Source organism: Phyllobates terribilis, unplaced genomic scaffold (assembly GCF_046119375.1).
Source record: "Phyllobates terribilis strain yellow unplaced genomic scaffold, ASM4611937v1 Scaffold_3__8_contigs__length_932513732, whole genome shotgun sequence".
NCBI lineage: Eukaryota > Metazoa > Chordata > Amphibia > Anura > Dendrobatidae > Phyllobates > Phyllobates terribilis.
In genome coordinates this window covers 816,036,250-816,057,852 of record NW_027362763.1, presented here as the reverse complement: position 1 = coordinate 816,057,852, position 21,603 = coordinate 816,036,250, and the positions used below count along the sequence as shown (strand labels likewise).

Here is a 21,603-nt window from a genome sequence, read left to right as displayed (position 1 = left end):
ATTATACTGTGTATGAGGGCCACTGTGGGGGCATCATGCTATGTGGGAGAATGTACTGTTGGAACATTGTACTGTGTATGAGGGGCACTCTGGGGGCATCATGCTGTGTGGGAGAGTGCACTGTTGGAACATTATACTGTGTATGCAGGGCACTGTGGGGACATCATGCTGTGTGGGAGAATGTACTGTTGGAACATTATACTGTGTATATGAGGCACTATGGGGGCATCATGCTATGTGGAGAATGTACTGTTGGAACATTGTACTGTGTGTGAGGGGCACTGTGGGGGCATCATGCTGTGTGGGAGAGTGCACTGTTGGAACATTATACTGTGTATGAGGGGCACTGTGGGGGCATCATGCTGTGTGGGAGAATGTACTTTTGGAACATTATACTGTGTATGAGGGGCACTGTTGGGGCATCATGCTGTGTGGGAGAATGTACTGTTGGAACATTATACTGTGTATGAGGGGCAGGGTGGGGGCATCTCGCTATGTGGGAGAGTGCACTGTTGGAACATTATACTGTGTATGAGGGGCACTGTGGGGGCATCATGCTGTGTGGGAGAATGTACTGTTGGAACATTATACTGTGTATGAGGGGCACTGTGGGGGCATCATGCTGTGTGGGAGAATGTACTGTCGGAACATTATACTGTGTATGAGGGGCACTGTGGGGGCATCATGCTGTTTGTGAGAGTGCACTGTTGGAACATTATACTGTGTATGAGGGGCACTGTGGGGGCATCATGCTATGTGGGAGAATGTACTGTTGGAACATTATACTGTGTATGAGGGCCACTGTGGGGGCATCATGCTATGTGGAAGAATGTACTGTTGGAACATTATACTGTGTATGAGGGCCACTGTGGGGGCATCATGCTATGCGGAGAATGTACTGTTGGAACATTATACTGTGTATGCGGGGCACTGTGGGGGCATCATGCTATGTGGGAGAATGTACTGTTGGAACATTGTACTGTGTATGAGGGGCACTGTGGGGGCATCCTGCTGTGTGGGAGAGTGCACTGTTGGAACATTATACTGTGTATGCAGGGCACTGTGGGGGCATCATGCTGTGTGGGAGAATGTACTGTTGGAACATTATACTGTGTTTATGGGGCACTATGGGGGCATCATTCTATGTGGAGAATGTACTGTTGGAACATTATACTGTGTATGAGGGGCACTGTGGGGGCATCATGCTGTGTGGGAGAGTGCACTGTTGGAACATTATACTGTGTATGAGGGGCACTGTGGGGGCATCATGCTGTGTGGGAGAATGTACTTTTGGAACATTATACTGTGTATGAGGGGCACTGTTGGGGCATCATGCTGTGTGGGAGAATGTACTGTTGGAACATTATACTGTGTATGAGGGGCAGGGTGGGGGCATCTCGCTATGTGGGAGAGTGCACTGTTGGAACATTATACTGTGTATGAGGGGCACTGTGGGGGCATCATACTGTGTGGGAGAATGTACTGATGGAACATTTTACTGTGTATGAGGGGCACTGTGGCGGCACCATGCTGTGTGGGAGAATGTACTGTTGTAACATTATACTGTGTTTGAGGGGCACTGTGGGGGCATCATGCTGTGTGGGAGAGTGCACTGTTGGAACATTATACTGTGTATGAGGGGTACTGTGGGGGCATCATGCTGTGTGGGAGAATGCACTGTTGGAACATTATACTGTGTTTGAGGGGCACTGTGGGGGCATCATGATGTGTGGGAGAATGTACTGTTGGAACATTATACTGTGTATGAGGGGCACTGTGGGGGCATCATGCTGTGTGGGAGAATGCACTGTTGGAACATTATACTGTGTATGAGGGGCACTGTGGGGGCATCATGCTATGTGGAGAATGTACTGTTGGAACATTATACTGTGTATGAGGGGCACTGTGGGGGCATCATGCTGTGTGGGAGAGTGCACTGTTGGAACATTATACTGTGTATGAGGGGCACTGTGGGGGCATCATGCTGTGTGGGAGAATGTACTTTTGGAACATTATACTGTGTATGAGGGGCACTGTTGGGGCATCATGCTGTGTGGGAGAATGTACTGTTGGAACATTATACTGTATATGAGGGGCAGGGTGGGGGCATCTCGCTATGTGGGAGAGTGCACTGTTGGAACATTATACTGTGTATGAGGGGCACTGTGGGGGCATCATACTGTGTGGGAGAATGTACTGATGGAACATTGTACTGTGTATGAGGGGCACTGTGGCGGCACCATGCTGTGTGGGAGAATGTACTGTTGTAACATACTGTGTTTGAGGGGCACTGTGGGGGCATCATGCTGTGTGGGAGAGTGCACTGTTGGAACATTATACTGTGTATGAGGGGCACTGTGGGGGCATCATGCTGTGTGGGAGAATGTACTGTTGGAACATTATACTGTGTATGAGGGGCACTGTGGGGGCATCATGCTGTTTGGGAGAGTGCACTGTTGGAACATTATACTGTGTATGAGGGGCACTGTGGGGGCATCATGCTATGTGGGAGAATGTACTGTTGGAACATTATACTGTGTATGAGGGGTACTGTGGGGGCATCATGCTGTGTGGGAGAATGCACTGTTGGAACATTATACTGTGTTTGAGGGGCACTGTGGGGGCATCATGATGTGTGGGAGAATGTACTGTTGGAACATTATACTGTGTATGAGGGGCACTGTGGGGGCATCATGCTGTGTGGGAGAATGCACTGTTGGAACATTATACTGTGTATGAGGGGCACTGTGGGGGCATCATGCTATGTGGAGAATGTACTGTTGGAACATTATACTGTGTATGAGGGGCACTGTGGGGGCATCATGCTGTGTGGGAGAGTGCACTGTTGGAACATTATACTGTGTATGAGGGGCACTGTGGGGGCATCATGCTGTGTGGGAGAATGTACTTTTGGAACATTATACTGTGTATGAGGGGCACTGTTGGGGCATCATGCTGTGTGGGAGAATGTACTGTTGGAACATTATACTGTATATGAGGGGCAGGGTGGGGGCATCTCGCTATGTGGGAGAGTGCACTGTTGGAACATTATACTGTGTATGAGGGGCACTGTGGGGGCATCATACTGTGTGGGAGAATGTACTGATGGAACATTGTACTGTGTATGAGGGGCACTGTGGCGGCACCATGCTGTGTGGGAGAATGTACTGTTGTAACATACTGTGTTTGAGGGGCACTGTGGGGGCATCATGCTGTGTGGGAGAGTGCACTGTTGGAACATTATACTGTGTATGAGGGGCACTGTGGGGGCATCATGCTGTGTGGGAGAATGTACTGTTGGAACATTATACTGTGTATGAGGGGCACTGTGGGGGCATCATGCTGTTTGGGAGAGTGCACTGTTGGAACATTATACTGTGTATGAGGGGCACTGTGGGGGCATCATGCTATGTGGGAGAATGTACTGTTGGAACATTATACTGTGTATGAGGGCCACTGTGGGGGCATCATGCTATGTGGGAGAATGTACTGTTGGAACATTATACTGTGTATGAGGGCCACTGTGGGGGCATCATGCTATGTGGGAGAATGTACTGTTGGAACATTGTACTGTGTATGAGGGGCACTCTGGGGGCATCATGCTGTGTGGGAGAGTGCACTGTTGGAACATTATACTGTGTATGCAGGGCACTGTGGGGACATCATGCTGTGTGGGAGAATGTACTGTTGGAACATTATACTGTGTATATGAGGCACTATGGGGGCATCATGCTATGTGGAGAATGTACTGTTGGAACATTGTACTGTGTGTGAGGGGCACTGTGGGGGCATCATGCTGTGTGGGAGAGTGCACTGTTGGAACATTATACTGTGTATGAGGGGCACTGTGGGGGCATCATGCTGTGTGGGAGAATGTACTTTTGGAACATTATACTGTGTATGAGGGGCACTGTTGGGGCATCATGCTGTGTGGGAGAATGTACTGTTGGAACATTATACTGTGTATGAGGGGCAGGGTGGGGGCATCTCGCTATGTGGGAGAGTGCACTGTTGGAACATTATACTGTGTATGAGGGGCACTGTGGGGGCATCATGCTGTGTGGGAGAATGTACTGTTGGAACATTATACTGTGTATGAGGGGCACTGTGGGGGCATCATGCTGTGTGGGAGAATGTACTGTCGGAACATTATACTGTGTATGAGGGGCACTGTGGGGGCATCATGCTGTTTGTGAGAGTGCACTGTTGGAACATTATACTGTGTATGAGGGGCACTGTGGGGGCATCATGCTATGTGGGAGAATGTACTGTTGGAACATTATACTGTGTATGAGGGCCACTGTGGGGGCATCATGCTATGTGGAAGAATGTACTGTTGGAACATTATACTGTGTATGAGGGCCACTGTGGGGGCATCATGCTATGCGGAGAATGTACTGTTGGAACATTATACTGTGTATGCGGGGCACTGTGGGGGCATCATGCTATGTGGGAGAATGTACTGTTGGAACATTGTACTGTGTATGAGGGGCACTGTGGGGGCATCCTGCTGTGTGGGAGAGTGCACTGTTGGAACATTATACTGTGTATGCAGGGCACTGTGGGGGCATCATGCTGTGTGGGAGAATGTACTGTTGGAACATTATACTGTGTTTATGGGGCACTATGGGGGCATCATTCTATGTGGAGAATGTACTGTTGGAACATTATACTGTGTATGAGGGGCACTGTGGGGGCATCATGCTGTGTGGGAGAGTGCACTGTTGGAACATTATACTGTGTATGAGGGGCACTGTGGGGGCATCATGCTGTGTGGGAGAATGTACTTTTGGAACATTATACTGTGTATGAGGGGCACTGTTGGGGCATCATGCTGTGTGGGAGAATGTACTGTTGGAACATTATACTGTGTATGAGGGGCAGGGTGGGGGCATCTCGCTATGTGGGAGAGTGCACTGTTGGAACATTATACTGTGTATGAGGGGCACTGTGGGGGCATCATACTGTGTGGGAGAATGTACTGATGGAACATTGTACTGTGTATGAGGGGCACTGTGGCGGCACCATGCTGTGTGGGAGAATGTACTGTTGTAACATTATACTGTGTTTGAGGGGCACTGTGGGGGCATCATGCTGTGTGGGAGAGTGCACTGTTGGAACATTATACTGTGTATGAGGGGTACTGTGGGGGCATCATGCTGTGTGGGATAATGCACTGTTGGAACATTATACTGTGTTTGAGGGGCACTGTGGGGGCATCATGATGTGTGGGAGAATGTACTGTTGGAACATTATACTGTGTATGAGGGGCACTGTGGGGGCATCATGCTGTGTGGGAGAATGCACTGTTGGAACATTATACTGTGTATGAGGGGCACTGTGGGGGCATCATGCTATGTGGAGAATGTACTGTTGGAACATTATACTGTGTATGAGGGGCACTGTGGGGGCATCATGCTGTGTGGGAGAATGTACTGTTGGAACATTATACTGTGTATGAGGGGCACTGTGGGGACATCATGCTATGTGGAGAATGTACTGTTGGAACATTATACTGTGTATGAGGGGCACTGTGGGGGCATCATGCTATGTGGAGAATGTACTGTTGGAACATTATACTGTGTATGCGGGTCACTGTGGGGGCATCATGCTGTGTGGGAGAATGTACTGTTGGAACATTATACTGTGTATGAGGGGCACTGTAGGGGCATCATGCTGTGTGGTAGAATGTACTGTTGGAACATTATACTGTGTATGAGGGCCACTGTGGGGGCATCATGTTATGTGGGAGAATGTACTGTTGGAACATTATACTGTGTATGAGGGGCACTTTGGGGGCACCATGCGGTGTGGGAGAGTGCACTGTTGGAACATTATACTGTGTATGAGGGGCACTGTGGGGGGCATCATGCTATGTGGGAGAATGTATTGTTCGAACATTATACTGTGTATGAGGGGCACTGTGGGGGCATCATTCTGTGTGGGAGAATGTACTATTGGAACATTATACTGTGTATGAGGGGCACTGTGGGGGCATCATGCTATGTGGGAGAATGTATTGTTCGAACATTATACTGTGTATGAGGGGCACTGTGGGGCATCATGCTATGTGGAGAATGTACTATTGGAACATTATACTGTGTATGAAGGGCACTGTGGGGGCATCATGCTGTGTGGAGAATGTACTGTTGGAACATTATACTGTGTATGCGGGGCACTGTGGGGGCATCATGCTGTGTGGGAGAATGTACTGTTGGAACATTATACTGTGTATGCGGGGCACTGTGGGGGCATCATGCTGTGTGGGAGAATGTACTGTTGGAACATTATACTGTGTATGAGGGGCACTGTGGGGGCATCATACTGTGTGGGAGAATGTATTGTTCGAACATTATACTGTGTATGAGGGGCACTGTGGGGGCATCATGCTATGTGGGAGAATGCACTGTTGGAACATTATACTGTGTATGAGGGGCATTGTGGGGGCATCATGCTGTGTGGGAGAATGTACTGTTGGAACATTATACTGTGTATGAGGGGCATTGTGGGGGCATAATGCTATGTGGGAGAATGTACTGTTGGAACATTATACTGTGTATGAGGGGCACTGTGGGGGCATCATGCTGTGTGGAGAATGTACTGTTGGAACATTATACTGTGTATGAGGGGCACTGTGGGGGCATCATGCTATGTGGAGAATGTACTGTCGGAACATTATACTGTGTATGAGGGGCACTGTGGAGGCATCATGCTATGTGGAGAATGTACTGTTGGAACATTATACTGTGTATGAGGGGCACTGTGGGGGCATCATGCTGTGTGGGAGAATGTACTGTTGGAACATTATACTGTGTATAAGGGGCACTGTGGGGGCATCATGCCGTGTGGGAGAATGTACTGTTGGAACATTATACTGTGTATGAGGGGCACTGTGGGGGCATCATGCTATGTGGAGAATGTACTGTTGGAACATTATACTGTGTATGAGGGGCACTGTGGGGGCATCATGCTGTGTGGGAGAATGTACTTTTGGAACATTATACTGTGTATGAGGGGCACTGGGGGCATCATGCTGTGTGGGAGAATGTACTGTTGGAACATTATACTGTGTATGAGGGGCACTGTGGGGGCATCATGCTGTGTGGTAGAATGTACTGTTGGAACATTATACTGTGTATGAGGGGCACTGTGGGGGCATCATGCTGTGTGGGAGAATGTACTGTTGGAACATTATACTGTGTATGAGGGGCACTGTGGGGGCATCTTGCTGTGTGGGAGAATGTACTGTTGGAACATTATACTGTGTATGCGGGGCACTGTGGGGGCATCATGCTATGTGGATAATGTACTGTTGGAACATTATACTGTGTATGCGGGGCACTGTGGGGGCATCATGCTGTGTGGGGGAATGTATTGTTGGAACATTATACTGTGTATGAGGGGCACTGTGGGGGCATCATGCTATGTGGTGAATGTACTGTTGGAACATTATACTGTGTATGAGGGGCACTGTGGGGGCATCATGCTGTGTGGGAGAATGCACTGTTGGAGCATTATACTGTGTATGAGGGGTACTGTGGGGGCATCATGCTATGTGGAGAATGTACTGTTGGAACATTATACTGTGTATGAGGGGCACTGTGGGGGCATCATGCTGTGTGGGAGAATGTACTATTGGAACGTTATACTGTGTATGAGGGGCACTGTGGGGGCATCTTGCTGTGTGGGAGAGTGCACTGTTGGAACATTATACTGTGTATGAGGGGCACTGTGGGGGCATCATGCTGTGTGGGAGAATGTACTATTGGAACATTATACTGTGTATGAGGGGCATTGTGGGGGAATCATGCTGTGTGGAGAATGTACTGTTGGAACATTATACTGTATATGAGGGGCACTGTGGGAGCATCATGCTGTGTGGGAGAATGTACTATTGGAACATTATACTGTGTATGAGGGGTACTGTGGGGGCATCATGCTGTGTGGGAGAATGTACTGTTGGAACATTATACTGTGTATGCGGGGCACTGTGGGTGCATCATGCTGTGTGGGAGAATGTACTGTTGGAACATTATACTGTGTATGAGGGGTACTGTGGGGGCATCATGCTGTGTGGGAGAATGTACTGTTGGAACATTATACTGTGTATGAGGGGCAGGGTGGGGGCATCATGCTGTGTGGGAGAATGTACTGTTGGAACATTATACTGTGTATGCGGGGCACTGTGGGGGTATCATGCTGTGTGGGAGAATGTACTGTTGGAACATTATACTGTGTATGAGAGGTACTGTGGGTGCATCATGCTGTGTGGGAGAGTGCACTGTTGGAACATTATACTGTGTATGAGGGGCACTGTGGGGGCATCTTGCTGTGTGGGAGAATGTACTGTTGGAACATTATACTGTGTATGAGGGGCACTGTGGGGGCATCATGCTGTGTGGGAGAATGTACTGTTGGAACATTATACTGTGTATGAGGGGCACTGTGGGGGCATCATACTGTGTGGGAGAATGTACTGTTGGAACATTATACTGTGTATGAGGGGCACTGGGGGCATCATGCTATGTGGGAGAATGCACTGTTGGAACATTATACTGTGTATGAGGGGCACTGTGGGGACACCATGCTGTGTGGGAGAATGCACTGTTGGAACATTATACTGTGTATGAGGGGCACTGTGGGGGCACCATGCTGTGTGGGAGAATGTATTGTTGGAACATTATACTGTGTATGAGGGGCACTGTGGGGGCATCATGCTTTGTGGAGAATGTACTGTTGGAACATTATACTGTGTATGCGGGGCACTGTGGGGGCATCATGCTGTGTGGGTGAATGTACTGTTGGAACATTATACTGTGTATGAGGGGCACTGTGGGGGCATCATGCTGTGTGGGAGAATGTATTGTTGGAACATTATACTGTGTATGAGGGGCACTGTGGGGGCATCATGCTATGTGGAGAATGTACTGTTGGAACATTATACTGTGTATGAGGGGCACTGTGGGGCCATCATGCTATGTGGACAATGTACTGTTGGAACATTATACTGTGTATGAGGGGCACTGTGGGGGCATCATGCTGTGTGGAGAATGTACTGTTGGAACATTATACTGTATATGAGGGGCACTGTGGGGGCATCATGCTGTGTGGGAGAATGTACTATTGGAACATTATACTGTGTATGAGGGGCACTGTGGGGGCATCTTGCTGTGTGGGAGAATGTACTGTTGGAACATTATACTGTGTATGCAGGGCACTGTGGGGGCATCATGCTATGTGGAGAATGTACTGTTGGAACATTATACTGTGTATGAGGGGCATTGTGGGGGCATCATGCTATGTGGAGAATGTACTGTTGGAACATTATACTGTGTATGAGGGGCATTGTGGGGGCATCATGCTATGTGGAGAATGTATTGTTGGAACATTATACTGTGTATGAGGGGCACTGTGGGGGCATCATGCTATGTGGAGAATGTACTGTTGGAACATTATACTGTGTATGCGGGGCACTGTGGGGGCATCATGCTGTGTGGGAGAATGTACTGTTGGAACATTATACTGTTTATGAGGGGCACTGTGGGGGCATCATGCTGTGTGGGAGAATGTATTGTTGGAACATTATACTGTGTATGAGGGGCACTGTGGGGGCATCATGCTATGTGGAGAATGTACTGTTGGAACATTATACTGTGTATGAGGGGCACTGTGGGGGCATCATGCTATGTGGAGAATGTACTGTTGGAACATTATACTGTGTATGAGGGGCACTGTGGGGGCATCTTGCTGTGTGGGAGAATGTACTGTTGGAACATTATACTGTGTATGAGGGGCACTGTGGGGGCATCATGCTGTGTGGAGAATGTACTGTTGGAACATTATACTGTATATGAGGGGCACTGTGGGGGCATCATGCTGTGTGGGAGAATGTACTATTGGAACATTATACTGTGTATGAGGGGCACTGTGGGGGCATCTTGCTGTGTGGGAGAATGTACTGTTGGAACATTATACTGTGTATGAGGGGTACTGTGGGGGCATCATGCTATGTGGAGAATGTACTGTTGGAACATTATACTGTGTATGAGGGGTACTGTGGGGGCATCATGCTGTGTGGGAGAATGTACTGTTGGAACATTATACTGTGTATGAGGGGCACTGTGGGGGCATCATGCTGTGTGGGAGAATGTACTGTTGGAACATTATACTGTGTATGAGGGACACTGTGGGTGCATCATGCTGTGTGGGAGAATGTACTGTTGGAACATTATACTGTGTATGAGGGGCACTGTGGGGGCATCATGCTGTGTGGGAGAATGTACTGTTGGAACATTATACTGTGTATGAGGGGCACTGTGGGGGCATCATGTTGTGTGGGAGAATGTACTGTTGGAACATTATACTGTGTATGAGGGGCACTGTGGGGGCATCATGCTGTGTGGGAGAATGTACTGTTGGAACATTATACTGTGCATGAGGGGCACTGTGGGGGCATCATACTGTGTGGGAGAATTTACTGTTGGAACATTATACTGTGTATGAGGGGCACTGTGGGGGCATCATGCTATGTGGGAGAATGCACTGTTGGAACATTATACTGTGTATGAGGGGCACTATGGGGGCACCATGCTGTGTGGGAGAATGTACTGTTGGAACATTATACTGTGTATGAGGGGCACTGTGGGGGCACCATGCTGTGTGGGAGAATGTTTTGTTGGAACATTATACTGTGTATGAGGGGCACTGTGGGGGCATCATGCTATGTGGAGAATGTACTGTTGGAACATTATACTGTGTATGCGGGGCACTGTGGGGGCATCATGCTGTGTGGGAGAATGTACTGTTGGAACATTATACTGTGTATGAGGGGCACTGTGGGGGCATCATGCTGTGTGGGAAAATGTACTGTTGGAACATTATACTGTGTATGAGGGGCACTGTGGGGGCATCATGCTGTGTGGGAGAATGTACTGTTGGAACATTATACTGTGTATGAGGGGCACTGTGGGGGCATCATGCAGTGTGGGAGAATGTACTGTTGGAACATTATACTGTGTACTAGATGGTGGCCCGATTCTAATGCATCGGGTATTCTAGAATAGGTATGCGGCCAACCGGGCGCAATCAGCAGAGCTGTGTTTAAATTTTGCGCCAAAATCGCTGATTGGTCGAGGCCGGCAACCGTGACCAATCAGCAAAGCGGTGTTAAAATTTGGCGCCTAAATCGCAGATTGGTCACGGCCGGCGGTCGCGACTAATCAGCAGAGCGGGGTTTATATTTGGCGCCAATAATGCAGATTGGTCGCGGCCAGCGAACGTGACCAATCAGCAGAGCAGTATTTAAATTTGGCGCCAATAATGGTGATTGGTCACGGCAGCGACCAATCAGCAGAGCGGTGTTTAAATTTGCACTAATAATGCTGATTATTCGCGACCGCTAACCGCGACCAATCAGCAGAGCGGTGTTTAAATTTGGCGCCAGTTTCTCTGCTTGGTCGCGTCCGGCCACTGCGACCAATCAGCGAAGCGGTGTTTAAATTTGGCGTCAATATGGCTGATTGGTCACGGCCAGTGGTTGCGACTAATTAGCAGAGCGAGATTTAAATTTGGCGCCAATACTGCTGATTGGTCGCGGCCGGCGACGGCAACGAATCAGCAGAGCGGTGTTTAAATTTGGCGCCAATATTGCTGATTGGTCGCGGCCATCGACCGCTACCAATCAGCAGAGCGGGGTTTACATTTGGCGCCAAAATTGCTTGTTGGCGCGTCCACCGGGTGCGAACAATTAGCAGAGCGGGGTTTAAATTTGGCCCCAATACTGCTGATTTGTCGCGGCCCGCGACCAATCAGCAGAGCGGTGTTGAAATTTTGCGCCAATACTGCTGATTGATCTTGGCCAGCGACCACTATCAGTCACCAGAGCGGTGTTTAAATTTGGCGCCAAAATCGCTGATTGGTCGTGGCCGGCGGCCTCAACCAATCAGCAGAGCGGGGTTTAAATTTGGCGCCAATAATGCTGATGAGTCGCGGCCGGGGACCACGACAAATCAGCAGAGCGTTGTTTAAATTTGGCGCAAAAAACGCAGATTGGTCGCGGCCGGTGGTTGCGACCAATCAGCAGAGTGAGGTTTAAATTTGGCACCAATACTGCTGATTGGTCGCGGTTGTCAGCCGTGACCAATCAGCAGAGCGGTGTTTAAATTTTGCGCCAATACTGCTGATTGATCTCGGCCAGCGACCGCGATCAATCAGCAGAGCGTTGCTTAAATTTGGCGCCAATCTCGCTGATTGGACGCGGCTGGAGTCCGCGACCAATCAGCAGAGCGTTGTTTAATTTTGGCGCCAATTTCGCTGATTGGACGCGTCTGGCGTCCGCGACCAATGAGCAGAGCGTTGGTTAAATTTGGCGCCAAGCTCGCTGATTGGTCGCGGCTGGCGTCTGCGACCAATTAGCACAGCAGTGTATAAATGTGCGGCAAGATCGGTGATTGGTCGCGGCCGCTATTTAAATGTGGCGCCCAAATCGGTGATTGGTCGCGGGCAACGGCCGCGACCAATCACCGATTTGGGCGCCACATTTAAATAGCGGCCGCGACCAATCACCGATCTTTAAACACCGCTGTGCTGATTGGTCGCCGACGCTGGGCGCGACCAATCACCGATTTTGGCGCCACATTTAAATAGCGTCCGCGACCAATCCGCACAGCGGTGTTTAAATGTGGAACCAAGATCGATGATTGGTCGCAGCCGATATTTGAATGTGGCGCCCAAATCAGCGATTTTTAACACAAATGTCCGGACCTTTGTAACACCATGCGGATACTGTGGGGACATCAGCGGCTAGGGTGTGAAGGGAGCACCGGGGAGCAGCGCTGCGGGTCGGGATATTTCTGCTGCGAGCGCCCGCTCATGTCCCTGGTTCTCGCAGCGGAAGTATCAGCACAGGCTGCGCCGCTGACATCCATGCGGCTGGGGTGTGAAGGGAGGACCGGGGAGCGGCGCTGACATCCAATTGGTCGCGGCCGCTATTTATATCTGCCTCACAAATCGGTGATTGGTCGCTGTCTTGGCCCGCGACCAATCACTGATCTTGGCTCCAAAGTTAAACACTGTTGTGCTGATTGGTCGCGGACGCTGCCCGCGACCAATCACCGATTTGGGCGCCAAATTTAAATATCGGCCGTGACCAATCACCGATCTTGGCTCCACATTTAAACACCGCTGTGCTGATTGGTCGCGGCCGATATTTAAAATTGGCGCCCAAATCGGTGATTGGTCGCGGGCAGCGCCAGCGACCAATCAGCGATTTTTAACACAAATGTCCGGACCTTTGTAACACCATGCGGATACTGTGGGGACATCAGCGGCTAGGGTGTGAAGGGAGGACCGGGGAGCGGCGCTGCGGGTCAGGATACTTCTGCTCCGAGCGCCCGCTCTTGTCCCGGGTTCTCGCAGCGGAAGCATCCGCACAGGCAGCGCCGCTGACATCCATGCGGCTAGGGTGTGAAGGGAGGACCGGGGAGCGGCGCTGACATCCAATTGGTCGCGGCCGCTATTTAAATCTGCCGCACAAATCGGTGATTGGTCGCTGTCTTGGCCCGCGACCAATCACTGATCTTGGCGCCAAAGTTAAACACTATTGTGCTGATTGGTCGCGGACGCTGCCCGCGACCAATCACCGATTTGGGCGCCAAATTTAAATATCGGCCGCGACCAATCACCGATCTTGGCTCCAGATTTGTGCTGATTGATCGCGGCCGATATTTAAATTTGGCGCCCAAATCGGTGATTGGTTTCTGTCAGCGCCCGCGACCAATCAGCACAGCGGTGCTTAAGTTTTGCGCTAAGATGAGTGATTGGTCGGGTCCGAAGACCGCGACCAATCATCGAATCGTCTTGGTGAGGACCGGGGAGCTGCGCTGCCTGTGCGGCTACTTACGCTGCGAGAACCCGGGACATAGCGGGCGCTTGCAGCAGAAGTATCCCGACCCGCAGCGCCGCTCCCCGGTCCTCCCTTCCGCATGGAGGTCAGCGGCGCCAGCGGTCCTTCCGCTGCTACCGGCCAGGAGATGAGCGCCTCGCGCCGCTCATCTCCCGGCTGCATCTCCGTCCCGCAGATGGGTCCGGCGGTCAGGTTCCTTCTGCTGTTGCCGGCCGGGAGATGAGCGCCTCGCGGCGCTCATCTCCCGGCTGCATCGCCGCTCCGCTCCATCCCGCAGATGAGCCGCTAACGGCCGCCATCTTTTTTCAGAAATCCCACGGCGCTGATTGGCCGCTGCCGGACCAATGAGCGACGCGGGATTTCCTGGACAGACAGACAGACACACAGACAGACAGACTGACGGGATAAGACGATTATATAGTAGATGAGGGCCGCTATGTGGGAGAATGTACTGTTGGAACCAGGGCTGTGGAGTCGGTAAGCCAAACCTCCGACTTCTCAATTTCCATAACTCCGACTTCAACTCCCTCATACATGGCTCATGTTTAAGTGATAAATTTATTGTAGCACAGATTAATCTCAGCTAAAAGTCTAGACCCTTAGATCAGGGATAGGACAGACATTTATGGGACATTTCATAACTTTCCCAAATTCTTCTGAAAAAATATTCCCCACAAACTGCATTGAATTACTGTACCCAATTTATTATATATTTTAGGAGTCGGAGTCTGTCCTTTTTATACCGACTCCGCCAAAATGGACACCGACTCTATGACTCCGACTCCACAGTCCTGGTTGGAACATTATACTGGGTATGAGGGGCACTGTGGGAGTATTATACAGTTTTTGGGTGAATTAACTGTGGGCGTATCATTCTGTGTGTGGGGGAATATACTGTGGGGAGTATTATATTATGTGGGGGCTATTGTGGCGGCCATGAAAGCAGTAACATACTATGTGGGAACACTAATGGGCTTCACGAGTAGCAATATTTCTGTGTGGACACAAAGTACCGGCAGAGATTCAGGTTCTGGATAAGGAAAAAATATAAATTGTGCTCTGCGTCATTCAAAGTTGAGAAGTATGATAGCAGCATGCAGAGAAAATCTGTAGCAGACATTGACTGGTGCTGCACTAGCATATATACCACAAGCAAGTCCAACCTCGTCAGGTTTTTTGCAACTTGCTTGTCGCAGTCGCAATGCCACTCCATTCAACTGTGTTACGCCTCAATGTAGCAGTGGCACCGGGCGAACCTTGGTCACTTGACATGTGACGTGGCCAAAGTTGTCATATACCCCTAGCCTTAAAGATTGATTAGACCGAAAAAGTTACAACTTGGCTGTGTGCCCACAATGAGTTTTTGGTGTGTTTTTGACGCTGCATATGTTCACTGGGTAAAAAACGCAGCGTCTCACAGTTCCAACAAAGTGGATGGGATTTCTAGAAATCTCCTGCCCACTGTGCTTCTTTTTTACACATTGTAAACTGACCTGCTGTGCGTGTTTCAAATTCTCAACATGTCAATTTCTCTGGCGGGGACGCTGAGCTTTCTGTGCCGATTTACCCCATAGAATTGCATTAGATGTGGAAAATCCGCAGGTAAAAAAAACACGTGATCGGCACATGACTATATCAATAAAGTTCTGTGAAAGCCAAATACTAGGAAGCATGAAAAACAAAGCAGCTTTGTTTAAAACATGACATACCAAAAGGAGACAAAAAACGCAGTGTAAAAAAAAATAAAACATGTAAAGAACGCCCTCAAAAACACATTGGAAAAACACAAGTAACCTATAATTTACATGTTAGGTGTAGAAATTCTGCAACATCAAAAACTCACCAAAAGCTCATTATGGGAACGTAGCCTCAGGCTGTGTGCCCACTATGCGTTTAAGCGTTTCCACAGTGGCAATTCCGCTGCAGAAACGCTTAATAAACGCTTGGTAGAAGGTCTGCCATGTTCCCCAATGATAATCCGCATATGCTGTGCACATGCTGCGGAAATTTCCGCTGCGGATTATCATTGCGGAAAAATCCGCAGCACTACCAATTATTTTGTGGAAGCACTGCGTTTTTGCCGCCATTGACTTGCATTGGAACGCAAGGTCATCCGCATCACTGGATCTGTACATGCGGATTCCATGCTTTTCAATGTGCGGATGGTACCTGGGTTTGGAGAAGAGGAGACTCTCCTCCGGACCCGGGTACCATAGTACCTGTTAAATAAAGAATAAAATAAAAAATATAAATTATACTTACCTTCTGATGGTCCCCGGTCTCCATAGTGATGCGTCCTGGCTTGCCGGCAGCTCGCGATGGTCTAAAAAGGACCTGCCATGACGTCATTTAGTCATGTGACGGGTCACGCAACTGCTGACGTTGACAGGTCCTTTAGTCTACCGCGAGCTGCCGGCAAGCCAGGATGCATCGGATAAAGACACCGGGGGCCAGCAGAATATAAGTATATATTTATTTTTTACCATTCTTTCGGTCACACTATATAAATCCATGCTTCACTTCCGCATGTCCCTGGCAGGAAAAACGCATGTACAATCCACATGCGCTTTTTCTGCCAGGGAGATGCAGAAACGCTCAGGAAAAATCTGGAGCATTTCTGCATCGTGGCCACATAGCCATACTCTTTAACTTTAAAAAAAAAAAAAAATTAAATGTAAACTTTAGTAAATGTCTTATTAGGGGACTAGAACGTGCGATTGTTCGTTGGCTTGTTCCATACACTGCAGCACTTTTGTATTGCAATATATAAATATTTTCTCAGCCTTATCCTGTCTCGGACAATCCCTTCTCAATTGCCATATTCCCCCTACTAAACTAATAACAGGCTATACTCGCCTCCATTCCAGCGATGATGGCACTGGCTCTCCCAAGGCTAGCGTGATACTATGTCACACGAGCCCAGCAGCCAATCAGCGGCTCCTTCACTCTCACTTCCTTCAGACGTAGCTGATATTCAGAGGAGGTCAGTTAGCAGCAGCAGCTCTCGCCTCTTCTGGATGTCAGTTTCGTCTGTAGGAAGTGAGAGTGAAGAAGCCGCTGATTGGCTGCTGGGCTCATGTGACATAACAGCATCACACTAGCCCTGAGAGGCCCACTGCCATCATCCCTGGAATGCCTTTTGCACCCGATTTGAACATTGGTTGTTTTTATTTTATAAAGGAGAATTTAGCAATTCAAAAGGGGTTGTCCGAACAATGGACAAGAATTTTAATGTGAATATGTTAGACATGCAGACCTTATTATCTGCCACAACAACCCATTGCATCTAAAAGGTACAACCTGCAGGGATTAGCGTTATCTGTTGCAGCAAGAGCCATATTCTTCATATACCTGCTGCCTTCTGCTGCATATAATGTTAACTCTGCACTTTACTCCATACAACTTGCGTGGTTGGGTAGGCTGTACATTTAGGGTGGAGGTCAGGTATAGAAAAAGCTGAAATAATTTGTCCTGATCTGTTCACTTCTGGAGGCAAGCTGCAGGGGGAACTGAGCAGATTGGTATATAGTTGTGTGAAAAAAAGATTCAGTATGGCTATGTGCCCACGATGCACATAGCCATACTCAGGATTTTTTCCTGAGCGTTTCTGCATCTCCCTGGCAGAAAAAACGCATGCGGATTGTACATGCGGATTGTACATGCGGATTGTACATGCGTTTTCCTGCCAGGGACATGCAGATGTGAAGCGTTCTTCACATGCATTTCTGCATGCGGGTTGACAATCGCTTTCCACGCGATTTTACCATCACTTGGAAAGTGCTTGACAACTTGGTCACGCTATATAAATCCATCCATCTATCTCTGTATGCACACTTATACAAAGAAAGCTGTCAGTCACTGATAGGATCGCCCCCTGGACCAAAATCCCAGAAACAGCAGAGAATTAAATGATGAAAACACAGGTTATACTGAATCTTGTCTCACAAAACTATATATCAGTCTGCTCATCTCCCCCTGCTCTATAACACGATGCCTGGAGATTAGACTTAATTTTCATGGTGACAGGTTTCCTTTTAAACTGGATGTTGCCATTGTTTTTGCCAACTAAATGAAAACTCCACTTATAGGCTCATCAGATTTTTTCCTAGGCAAAAAACAAACTGATTTTCATCATTGTTTGATCAGTATATCAGTTTTTACCATTAGTTTCTTCAGATTTATCAGTTTTCTTTTTGTATTTAAGAAAGTTCCTTCAAGCTTCTCCTATCAAACATGAATATAAGACAGTTGAAAAATAATGCATTGTGTGCAAATTAGGACTTATCTGCTCTTCACAGTTCTCAGTAGAGTGGATTCTTAGGGTATGTGCACACCCTCCGTAGAGGCAGCGCTTGGAACACAGCTGCATCCAAAGCGCTGTACGCAGGTGAATCCGCATGTGTTCATTGTACCATGCTTATTCACCCCATTCAATATATTATAGTGATCTAATTTCTCCTGTGGAGACTAGCGACTCCGCAAGAGAAATTGACGTACTGCGGTCTGGAAAGACGCGCCGTATGTCCTTCTCCGCCGGTGATCCACAGGTGCACGGGGACGCATAGTGGACATGGGATTTCTACAGATCCCATCCACTATGCTGTAACATTTGGCCACTGCAGGTTTGACGCCGCATAACATGCAGCGGCTCCTGACCGTGTGCACATACCCTTATGATCTTGTTAATACCTTCACTTAATTCACTCAAGTGTGGGTACAAAACAGGTGTTGCGTTTTCTATTAACCCCTTACCCACATCTGGCAATGGATGTGAGGAGCTCACCCCATGCATGGCAAGTAATGGCTGTGTGTTACACCCAGGACTTTCCACTAACAATTGCGGGTGACAGCGGCATTAACAGCACGCCGTGGGGCGCCAATGGGTTGCTCTGACAGCGGGGGTTCTGTTGAAGACCTCTGTGCTTGTTTTTTTGGTGCTCCCTTGAAACCTTGCTATTGGTTGGGCTTCAAAGAAGATGGTGATAATTACTATATGCAGCAATTCTGTATATACAGTGGTGTGAAAAAGTGTTTGCCCCCTTCCTGATTTCTTATTCTTTTGCATGTTTGTCACACTTAAATGTTTCAGATCACAAAACAAATGTAAATATTAGACAAAGATAACACGGGTAAACACAAAATCAAGTTTTTAAATGAAGGTCCTTATAATTAAGAGAAAAAGAAATCCAAACCTACTGGGCCCTGTGTGAAAAAGTGATCCCTCCCCCCCATTAAAACATAAATTAACTGTGGTTTATCACATCTTTGGGTAGCTGAGTTCAATTTCCCTAGCCACACACAGAATACTGCCACACCTGTTCTCAATCAAGAAATCACTTAAATAGGACGTGCCTGACAAAGTGATGTGCCTTGGCACTTTGGCAGCTCGCTCTGCACAGACGTGCTGCGGAGCCGGCTGTCATTCAGTGTGCTGGGGAGTGCTTACAGACACCGTTCTCAGTATAATGAAGGATGACTTTATTCTCTCCACGCACACCCACTGAAAGCATGCGGCTCCTGGGTGGAAATAAGTTAATTTCTGGTAGCCACACTGTCAGTAAGGCAGCCACACTGTCAGTAAGGCAGCCAGACAGCATTGTAATGCTATTTATCTACAGAATAGGCCATGGCCTCACTATCAGTATTTGGTCAGTATTCGGTCAGTATTTTTTCTCAGGAGTGGGAGCCAAAACCAGGTGAGGAACAATCAGAGAAAATGTATGACAGAAACAAGTCACCAATTCTACATTTATCACCCACTCCTGGTTTTGACTTTAACCTCATATCTGGAGGTAAATAGTGTTTTCTGAGGCGACCGGTTCCTTTACCAAATTAGCGGTCTTGCTGTACTAGGACTTTTTACCAGACTTTTTATTATAGTTGCAAATGCCATCTGGTCACCTTTCCTTGTAGTTTTTATGAAAATCAGACAGCACAAGGATGTCACTATGTTGGCATTCAAGTGCTGGCCAAATTTTTTCACAGACCCTTAGTCTTGCATTAGCGAGCTTGATTTATGACTTTAACCAAAATTGGACGTGTCTCTATGTTTTAATGCGTGAGTATCAGGTTGTCTGCAGTAATCAGATACTGACTGATTTTTTTTTTCAGGTGTCATCCTAGTTGCATCTGTTATTTTTATCATATTACATATTTTTTTTATTAATTGACTCTTCGCAATGGATCAGTTAAAAACAGAATAAAACTGAAGTACAAGTCTGTCTTCAGTGTGTCATCCATTTTATACGGATTTTGGGAAAATTTAATGTCAGAGTCTGTTCAGCAAAACAGATGAAAATTCAACATGCCCTGAGTCTCATTGATCCAATTCTTAAAACTGAGTTCTTAAAACTGAGTGTATGGATCAATTAAATTCTATGAGTCAGTGTCCTGTCTGAGAAAAAACTAGATTGCACACGTACCTGTCACACAAATGTATAAATGCAGCCTTAGAGCTCGTTCACACTACCGTATTTTCGGTCCGAGTGCTGTCCGTTGAAAAAAATGAACCGCACTCGGACCAATGTTATTTAGTGGGTTATTACAGATGAGCGATTTTTTTTTTCCACTGACCCAATCTGCTTGTGAAAAAAATTGCACTAGTTTCTTCTGTATATGGGTGGGAAAAAAATCACATGCCACATGGACCCACAGTTCAGCATCTGATTTTTACAGATACATTGCAATTCTGTAACACAGAAAACTATGGTCCTGTAAATTATTAACTGCTGCTGTAAAAAATCAGATTTAACACAGACTGCACACGGATTACTGATTAAAAAAAATCATCCCACGTTTCTGAATGAAAATCTGAACCTTTTTTATACTCTCATGTGGACCTACCCTTAGTTTATTTTTTACAGCTGCAAGGCCTTGGGGACCTTTTCTTTTTCCCAGGACAACCCCTTTAAATGAGTCTTGTTAGCAGTTTTAACATTGCCAGTGCTAGATAGGAGATGGAACTGGAGCAGGAATGTGAAGCTGAATTTTTATCCTGCCAAGTGCCCTCCCACTAGTGCTCCGAAGGAGGTTTGCTAAGAAGAAAGGCTCTTGACACTGGAGTAAGGGATCCAGAACCCTCCCTCTCAGCTCTTGAGTGATGTCTCAAGCAGAGGGTGCAGTGGTGAGCCCTAGGGTCTGCCTTCAGATCACTTGTGGAGTGGTGGCTCGTGGAATAAAACTTTGCATTCATGCTGCTGCCACCAAAAGGCATGCTTACACACCCCTACACCACTCTTATACCGGTGCATCTCACAAAATTAGAATATCATCAAAAAGTTAATTTATTTAAGTTCTTCAATACAAAAAGTGAAACTCCTATATTATATAGAGTCATTACAAACAGAGTGATCTATTTCAAGTGTTTATTTCTGTTAATCTTGATGAATATGGCTTACAGCCAATGAAAACACAAAAGTCATTATATCAGTAAATTAGAATACTTTATAACAATAGCTTGAAAAATATTTTTAAATCCGAAATGTTGGCCTACTGAAATGTATGTTCATTTCAAGCACTCAATACTTGGTCAGGGCTCCTTTTGCATCAATGCAAGCGTGGCATGGAGGCGATCAGCCTGTGGCACTGCTGAGGTGTTATGGAAGCCCAGGTTGCTTTGATAGCAGCCTTCAGCTCGTCTGCATTGTTGGGTCTGGTGTCTCTCATCTTCCTCTTGACAATACCCCATAGATTCTCTATGG

General features: G+C 47.7%; 1 protein-coding gene across 4 annotated transcripts in view; it reads left to right on the top strand.

Annotated features, from left to right (window-relative positions):
• Nucleotides 1–21,603, top strand: part of SCAF8 (SR-related CTD associated factor 8) — a 438,319-nt gene that overhangs the window by 81,894 nt on the left and 334,822 nt on the right. The window lies entirely within an intron of this gene.